Here is a 9,327-nt window from a genome sequence, read left to right as displayed (position 1 = left end):
CCAAAATGTTTGCCTGTTTATATTGAGTGTCCTTTGGGATTGGAAAACCAGAAACTTAACCTTTATATTGCTCTCTCTCTCTCTTTCAGTCCAATACGTCCTGTACTCAACTGCATATAACAGAAATAAACATGGACGTGATTTCAGGGGTGATTTAATGACAATTGCCAATAAGGATGAGCATTCAGTCGGGTTATGCTGCAATGAATCTGATGTTCCTGCTGACAAGCGGTTATGAAAGCAAAGACTTTAAGGGTCTTTAACTAAAAACTGAAAAACTTGTTTATTTACACGACAACAGCGTAGGCTATTGGGGGCCTGCAAACATAAACTTTTGAAAATGGGGTTCAAAGTTCAAAATTCGCATATAACGCGTTCAGTCTATAGACGTTATATAGCTCCGCCCCTTTTCAGCGCTGCGCTCGTTGTCTTTTGACTTCTGGTCTGTATTTTCACAGCGATTCTGCGTGTTTATGAATGAACGGCTCGTTTTAAAATATTCCCGTTTGACTGACATTTGTTTGGTCATCTGCTTTAAACATGACAGTCCTTATGATAACTTTCGTTAACTTTACATTAAGTAAATCCACTTCAAAAGCGAATTACTCCTGGACAGCAGCGCCATAGAGATATACAGAGCGACCGCAAAAACGGAAGTTAAAAGACAATATTCTAAAGATGGCGGCGCCCTCGTTTCTCTGGCGCATAATGTCTATAGAGAATGATGTGATTACAAGCAGATTGAATTGAGGAACTATCATGACAGAACGTTGTATTTGTACGTTGTACGGTCTGCTTACGCACCACTGATGGTTAGGTTTAGGGGTGGGACTTCATGCTCACTTTTTTCAAAAATTCGGACAAATCACATCGTACGAATTTATACGCAATTGCCATCCAGTAGGCTAATCAGGGAATGTTCTCAGAACGTGCTGGCAAGGTTCTCTCAAAGTTATGAACAAAAGTTATCTGGTCTAACAATGTTAAAACGTTTTGTATTCATCGTTCATGGAATATTTTTATACCTGAAACATTTAGTTGGAAATTAGTCTAACATTTTACTACTTGTTAGAACATTCAAAAGGAACGTTAACATAATTTTTGCAAAACGATAAAAGGTTCACTTACCTTTTGAATAACCACGAAAAAAACGTTGATAGAACATCTAAAAAGCTGGACGTTTTGAACATTCAGAGAACGTTCAAAGATAACATTTTCAATGGGAATGGTAGCAAAACATTCTTAGAACAATTTTTTTTTCTCTGATACAGTGGGCAAAATGGCATGGTATATCACGACTTCAAATCAAACACATCTACATTAGTGTTTAACAGGAACAAGCATTTGTAAGCAAGAGCGTGTTTTCTTCTCATTAAAATGAGCAGGAGTCCAGGCCTGAAAACGCCATGTTCCAACGGCACCATATGTATTTGGCGTAGTGTTGCAGTTTCTGTCTGGCTGTGCATCTGTGCTCCGACTCCAACGCTAGTATAGTCGCTAGTGTTTCTTTCCAAAGTGACATGGCCATATACTGGCCTCTCAGCAGAATATAGCAACTTTAGTAGTTTTCGCGGATCCGTGTGCACTGGGATTGTGTTGACAATGTTGTCCTCTGTATACGCGGAAAAAAAAACTTTTCTATTTTTAGTATATCATTGTTGAGTAAACGTACCATAAGAGTTTAAACTCCTGTGGTTTTCAGTGTAATCTCGCAAATTCACCGTCCAAACTCAGGTCTTATCTGTGAAATAACTAATAATGTTGTCTGGGAAACTGGATGATAGGCATCTTCAAATCTTGCAGCTTGTTTACACTTTTTCAAGATTGCTTGTCTAGGGCAGCCTGATTTTATACGGGAGAAAAAAAATCCCACATATTTACATTGAACTATAGGATCCGAGCAACTTGGGAATACATTTTCAGTGAGAAACCATCGAGAAAACACCATTGCAATTGTGCAGCACAGAAACATGCCAACATATTAAAGTCCCCCTGTGGTGAGAATCCAGTTTTTAATGTTGTTTATGTGTCTATGTGGTGTTTTTAATATGCTTTAAGACACATCATGTGTAAATTCAGCATTTGCTGAGTATTTTCTCCTTAAAACTGCAGTGAACCAAAGACTTCGCTTTGAAATCGCTGGTGTTTCTGACGTCACAAACTACCTTGTAACCAATCAGATCAACGTGTGATCGTCAACCAGTGGATCTCTGAGCTGAGTGAGTGAGTGGAGGCGGGGCTCGTTTGCATATTCATAAATGAAGCAAAGCTATTTTAAGGCATGAATACACTTTTTTTTCAAGGAAAAAACTTTAAAATATGTAATTTTGGTGATCAAAGATGAGTTTTAAGGGATCAAATGATTGACAGGGGGACTTTAAATCTGACGCATTCAAACACTTTTAATAAAGTATTTATTAAGACACTTTTAATCTTTTATTTTAGTTTAAATTTTTTAATATTTAAGTGTTTATTAAGACACTTTTAATCTTTTGTTAAAAGTGTCACTTTTGATCAGTTTAATGCATCCTTGCTCAATAAAAGTATTTAAAAATGTACAGTACTGACCGTAAACCTTTGAATGGTAGTGTATATTTTGCACTCAAGTTGAGAAACTGAATTGATTGTTTGTATGAAATGTATTTTATAGAAAATATTTTAGAAACAACAAGCGTCCCATGAAGAGTGCTGTGTTACGCATTACAAGTAACACGAGTTACGTATCAGATTACTTATTAAGCAACTAGTAAAATTACTTTTAAATTTACAACAAGATGAGTTACTTTTCAAACAAGTAATGCAAGTAACTTTGTTGCCCCATGTTTTGACTGACAGCTCTCCTGTCCCCATGTTGAGTGCAGAGGTGCTGTGTGTAAACATGATGCTTACTGTGTTTTTTGTAACTTTAATAATAATAAGTTGTATTTATATAGTGCTCAAGGACGCTTTACAATGTAAATGTAACAAGGAAAGTCGTTGTTTCTCAGCACTTCACTGACCGAAGCCTCATTCTCACTCCCTATACGTGTGTGAAAGGCATTAGCGATTAACTCTTGAATATGGTGTATTTAGAAGATGAATTCTTTCCCTGGGACCCAAAGGCTTCTCCCCCAGCTTCTGCCTGACATCTCCATAAAGCAAAGCACATGGAGGGGGGGACGACCTCAGACTGAGTAACAGTGAAATCCTCCAACTCGCCACATTTGTGGATTTACAGCCGGCTGGGGGAGATCAGGCTCCCGACAGGAGAGAGAAGCAGCGAAACTGCACCTGTCTCACACACCTCATAGATGGTGCGCAGAAACAGGTGGACAGAAGAGCAGAATCACGGCGAGACACACCACGAGTCCCGAGGAAAAGCCAACGCAAACATCACGATTGAGTCCTGTTTTCAGTTCGCAAGAAGATGGATGGGATAAACACACTTCAAATGCTCCCGATACTCCCCACATATATCAGCGCCTTTTGATATCTGAACACATTTTGTGAACTTTGACTCTTTAAGTCCAAAGACCTATGGCTTTTCTTATGCCCCAGGCAGATAAATCTCAGAAATCCTGAAACTGATGTCAGTTGAATGGATCTCTGGAGAAGAGCACATGTGAGTAATAACCTGACGGAGACGGCAGCCTCCCCTATGACGAGGATCATTGTTGGATCCGTTTGCGCAGTGTGCAAAATAAATCAAATTCTGAGGGAGGCTTAAAAAAGTGCAACCATGGCAACTTTACAGGAAGTTCAAACAGATCTGAGGTTTCCTGCGGTGTCAAAACCGGCTTGTCCACACCTGACGAGAGTCCGCCAGCGATGAACCGAAGAGCCGTTATGCCACATCGTTTTTTTTCCCACGTTTGCTCTCCGTTTCTTTTCACGGTCGGTTAAAGAAAAAGTGCAGAGGATGCATTTGGTTTTCCTCAAACCGGGCATTTGGCAGTGGCCAGCGCAAGTAGCCATTAATAATTCCAGAGGAAACCAAGAAAAAATCACTTCGAAAAACAAGCTTAAGCGAGTGCCTCCAATTTGATGTTAAAATATTTACTTTCCGCCACCTGTGGGAGGTCTCTGCTTCTCGTCTCGCTCTCGCTCTCGCTGCTTTAAACCAGAGGCCCGGGATGCAGAAGTGTTCTGGTAATTGTTTCTGTCTTCTGCACAGATGAAGGGTCAGATCACACATTAGACAGGCCTACATAATTAGAGCTATTTTATGAAGAACTGAGTGGTTGGGTTAGTAGTTTCAGGATTGTAATGGAGGAATGCAAGAGTTTTGAGTGTTGATATTTCGACTGGGATTGGGCCCTGGGATTGGGAACAAGCCACCAAGAGCCTGGAAAGGTATAAGTGACTCGTCTGACTACAGCCAAGCAACAGCCTTTTAATAATTACACTCACTATCATTATACAGTAATTGTACAACAAACTAGGCCTATGATTCGTGCGTTCGGATTAAATGTAGGCTAATTAAATTAACATTCGTGCCTGTGCTTGTGTATATATATATATATATACACTCACCTAAAGGATTATTAGGAACACCTGTTCAATTTCTCATTAATGCAATTATCTAATCAACCAATCACATGGCAGTTGCTTCAATGCATTTAGGGGTGTGGTCCTGGTCAAGACAATCTCCTGAACTCCAAACTGATGCTGCGTCCCAATTCGCATACTATCCGTCCTAAATAGTATGCAAAACTAGATTTAGTACGTCCCAAATCGTAGTATGTTGAAATGAGTATTCCAAAGATACCCGGATGGTCTACTATTTCCGGTTAGAATTCGAAGTGCAGATCAATGCACACTCTAACGGCTAATATTGCCCACAACCCACTGCGTTCGGGAGGGAGGAGCTTTGCGGTGATGGTGGTGATGTAAAGGCAGTCGGATGCAGCAGCGGAGATGCGCCCTCAGTTTTTAAGTGTAAGAATTCAAATGTTTAACCCTAATTAAAGTTATATTTTATTGTCTCGTAATATTAATGGGTTTATGTTGTGCCAAAAAAGTACCGTGTTTATCTTGTAGGGTCCGATGAAGATACTGAGCGCCTCATTGCAGACTACAAAACAATAAATAAAAAGGCTCTAGTGTCATGCAAGTGTCTTTTTTATGTATTTCTTTTGATGTTTCTGTCTGACTTATTTGTAGTAATACTGTGGCTGTACAAATGTTAACTTTATCAGTCCAACCAAAGAAACATGGTTACTACACTTAGTTTTACTATAGTAAAAGCATGGTTCATTTTCATCGGGGTATTTTTAAGTATTATACATAACTTAAGTATAAGATTAAGTATAAAATACGTTAAACAAAAGTTACACTATAAACTTTAAATATTTTAACTCAGAAAATAAGTAGCTTTCGTTACACACATTTGCACATGAACGTCAGAACCAGCAGCCTCACAAACGACCTGCGTTTGGTTGATCTACGACGACGCCCTGCTTCACTCCTACATTTGGTAAAACACATTGTAAATGTATTGTGGAAAAAAAGATGGGAATAGTAAATAAAATTATATTGGATATATAAGAATGAATGAAATGTCAAATGTTTTGTTAACAGTCGCGGTATGCGTAACTAGGCAACCACGTTCTCGTTTACGTTGCATGACGTCATCGAAGTATGTCCCAGAACGTGCATACTCTTTTGCTACACACTCAAAAGTATGTACTTTTTCATCACAAAAAAAGTACATACTTTTAGGTCGTAGTATAAGTAGGCGAATTGGGACTCAGCCTGAATGTCAGAATGGGAAAGAAAGGTGATTTAAGCAATTTTGAGCGTGGCATGGTTGTTGGTGCCAGACGGGCCGGTCTGAGTATTTCACAATCTGCTCAGTTACTGGGATTTTCACGCACAACCATTTCTAGGGTTTACAAAGAATGGTGTGAAAAGGGAAAAACATCCAGTATGCGGCAGTCCTGTGGTCGAAAATGCCTGGTTGATGCTAGAGATCAGAGGAGAATGGGCCGACTGATTCAAGCTGATAGAAGAGCAACTTTGACTGAAATAACCACTCGTTACAACCGAGGTATGCAGCAAAGCATTTGTGAAGCCATAACACGCACAACCTTGAGGCGGATGGGCTACAACAGCAGAAGACCCTACCGGGTACCACTCATCTCCACTACAAATAGGAAAAAGAGGCTACAATTTGCACAAGCTCACCAAAATTGGACAGTTGAAGACTGGAAAAATGTTGCCTGGTCTGATGAGTCTCGATTTCTGTTGAGACATTCAGATGGTAGTGTCAGAATTTGGCGTAAACAGAATGAGAACATGGATCCATCATGCCTTGTTACCACTGTGCAGGCTGGTGGTGGTGGTGTAATGGTGTGGGGGATGTTTTCTTGGCACACTTTAGGCCCCTTAGTGCCAACTGGGCATCGTTTAAATGCCACGGCCTACCTGAGCATTGTTTCTGACCATGTCCATCCCTTTATGACCACCATGTACCCATCCTCTGATGGCTACTTCCAGCAGGATAATGTACCATGTCACAAAGCTCGAATCATTTCAAATTGGTTTCTTGAACATGACAATGAGTTCACTGTACTAAAATGGCCCCCACAGTCACCAGATCTCAACCCAATAGAGCATCTTTGGGATGTGGTGGAACGGGAGCTTCGTGCCCTAGATGTGCATCCCACAAATCTCCATCAACTGCAAGATGCTATCCTATCAATATGGGTCAACATTTCTAAAGAATGCTTTCAGCACCTTGTTGAATCAATGTCACGCAGAATTAAGGCAGTTCTGAAGGCGAAAGGGGGTCAAACACAGTATTAGTATGGTGTTCCTAATAATCCTTTAGGTGAGTGTATATATATAATACAGTATATAAATATATATATATATATATATATATATATATATAGTGTATATATACACTATATAGCCTACTGTGTGTATATAAACACAGTGTGTGTGTGTGTGCGTGTACTCGCCTCATTTTATCATTACTCCAGTCTTCAGTGTCACATGAACCTTCAGAAATCATTCTAATATGCAGATTTATTATCAATGTTGGAAACAGTTGTGATATTTATTTAATATTCACTGCACTCGACCGTTTTTTGTGTGCGTAGATCAGTGGAAATTGCAAAACAAAAGATCCGCACTCGCTTGTGTCTTCTTAATTAATTATTGCATTTTTTTTATTATGCCACAAAGCACATAGATCAATCAAACGTTTCGACAATCAGCTTTCTTCATTGAATCATAATCATACCTATGATTCACTGAAAAAGGCTCTTTAAATTGATCAGAAGTGACAGTAAATATTTATATTGTTAAAAAATACATTTTTATTCATCAAAATCCTGAAAAAAGTATCACATTATTTTTTCTTATTTTTTTTATGAAGCAGGACATTGATAATAAACATAAATCTTTCTTGATCAGCAAATCGTCATATTATAATGATTAAAAAAATGAAACGTGTAGTATCTGCACACTCTTATGTGAGGATCATTATTGCAGTGAACAATGCAGCGGTATATATGCTTTTGTGTGTGTGTGTGTGTGTGTGTGTGTGTGTGTGTGTGTGTGTGTGTGTGTGTGTGTGTGTGTGTGTGTGTAGATCATCTCTCCATCATATTAGAATGATTTCTGAAGGATCATGTGACACTGAAGACTGGAGTAATGATGCTGAAAATTCAGCTTTGATCACAGGAATAAATACCATTTTAAAATTCAGGCTATATTAAAATAGAAAACGATAATTAATTTTTTTATATAATATTTCACAATATTGCTTTTTTTCCCTGTATTTGTTATGAGCAAATAAATGCAGGCTTGATGAGCATAAGAGACTTCTTTCAAAGACATTACAAATATTAGTTTCCAAACTTTTGACCGGTACTTACACATTTATACAAACATACATTTAGCTATTAGCTCATTTAGCACTAACTTACAGCTACTTATTTCTGTTTAGCATCAGTATTGTTATTTTATAGAGATCATAATTCGATCAGGATTCAAATTAGAATTGAGGTGTCGATGACCTCTAGTGGTGAGATGGATGAACTGAGTGCACACATATTACAGTGAACACAAACCCAGGTGTACCTTCCATGTATTGTAAAGATTTAAAAACTTTGTACAGTAAAATAATAATAATAATATTAATAAAACAAGTATTTTCATCACCTGATGAGAGCAAGTATTCATAAAACTACTTCATAAACTCCCCCTGAAAACTAAAATGATATGAGGAGAATTAGCAGGCCTTAGATGTGTAACACAGTAGAATCATGATGTTTGGACATCATGCTATTAAATACCATGCTAATCTTATAAATATCAATGTGTTGTGTGCTGCTAGTTGTTCAGTAGGCCTATGGTAATACCATCATCACTGTATAGCAGGACCAAGTAACACCATACAGTATAGCAGAGCAATAACACAGAGAATAACATCTCTCACAGTTCAGGTGAGTTAGGCTACACAAGTCTGTGTGAGACTTGTATACATTTTCAACATAAACTTAATAATGTCACTTAAGAAACAACATTTTTGCAGGAAATACCATGTGGTAACCATGCAAAAGTTATCAACATGTACCTAAACGTCAGGTAGCCTTCTCTCACAAGAGGAGTTACACTCTGATGCAGCCGTGCTTGTGCTCGCGACGATCGCAGAGTTAGGGGAGGGGCAAACTCACTGTAGCAAGCCTGTGATTGGACGAAAATCAGTGTAGTGCAGAATGAGTCATCACAATTTATACATTTTATATATAAATAAATATATTTAATATAAACATAATATAATATCATATAAAATATGTTTTCCAGACAGTAAAGGACTATATATATAATATAAACATAATATAATATCATATAAAATATGTTTTCCAGACAGTAAAGGACTATATATATATAACACCGATATTATTGCCATAGAAAATCATTCTATTTCTGTGTTTAAAAAAAAAAGACTAATATATTATGTATGTATGTATGTATGTATGTATGTGTGTGTGTGTGTGTGTGTGAGAGAGAGAGAGTGAGTGTGTGTGAAATACTTGGTTTGAAAAGTTTCATTTTCCTATGTACATGGTATTTGCGAAAATATACTGAATAACTATATATATATGTTTAGATATTATACATTTCTCTCTGTAACACGCGTCATAAACCATCCAACGTGACAGCTGTTTGGAAGGGATCAGACGTCAACTGATTCGTTGAGATATTTTTATAGTGATTTATTATAAATGCTAATCTAGATAAATTACAAACGCAATTGCTGCGAATGAAAATCTGCCAAAGAAACACAACACATGAGCAACTCTGTAATTTTACTGGCATTTCCTTAATAAATAA

At 37.8% G+C, this 9,327-nt stretch overlaps 1 long non-coding RNA gene across 1 annotated transcript; it reads right to left on the bottom strand.

Moving 5' to 3' along the window:
• Positions 1-2,423: 2,423 nt before the first annotated feature.
• LOC309507869 lies at positions 2,424-8,682 on the bottom strand. The gene is made up of 2 exons (XR_014209265.1): positions 8,567-8,682; positions 2,424-4,145 (listed from the first exon to the last, which is right to left on the bottom strand). It is a non-coding gene; the product is annotated as an uncharacterized lncRNA (long non-coding RNA).
• Positions 8,683-9,327: the final 645 nt, after the last annotated feature.

This window comes from Leuciscus leuciscus (assembly GCF_965113295.1).
Source record: "Leuciscus leuciscus genome assembly, chromosome: 10".
NCBI classification, from domain to species: Eukaryota; Metazoa; Chordata; class Actinopteri; order Cypriniformes; family Leuciscidae; genus Leuciscus; species Leuciscus leuciscus.
This window is presented reverse-complemented; position numbering and strand designations above follow the sequence as displayed.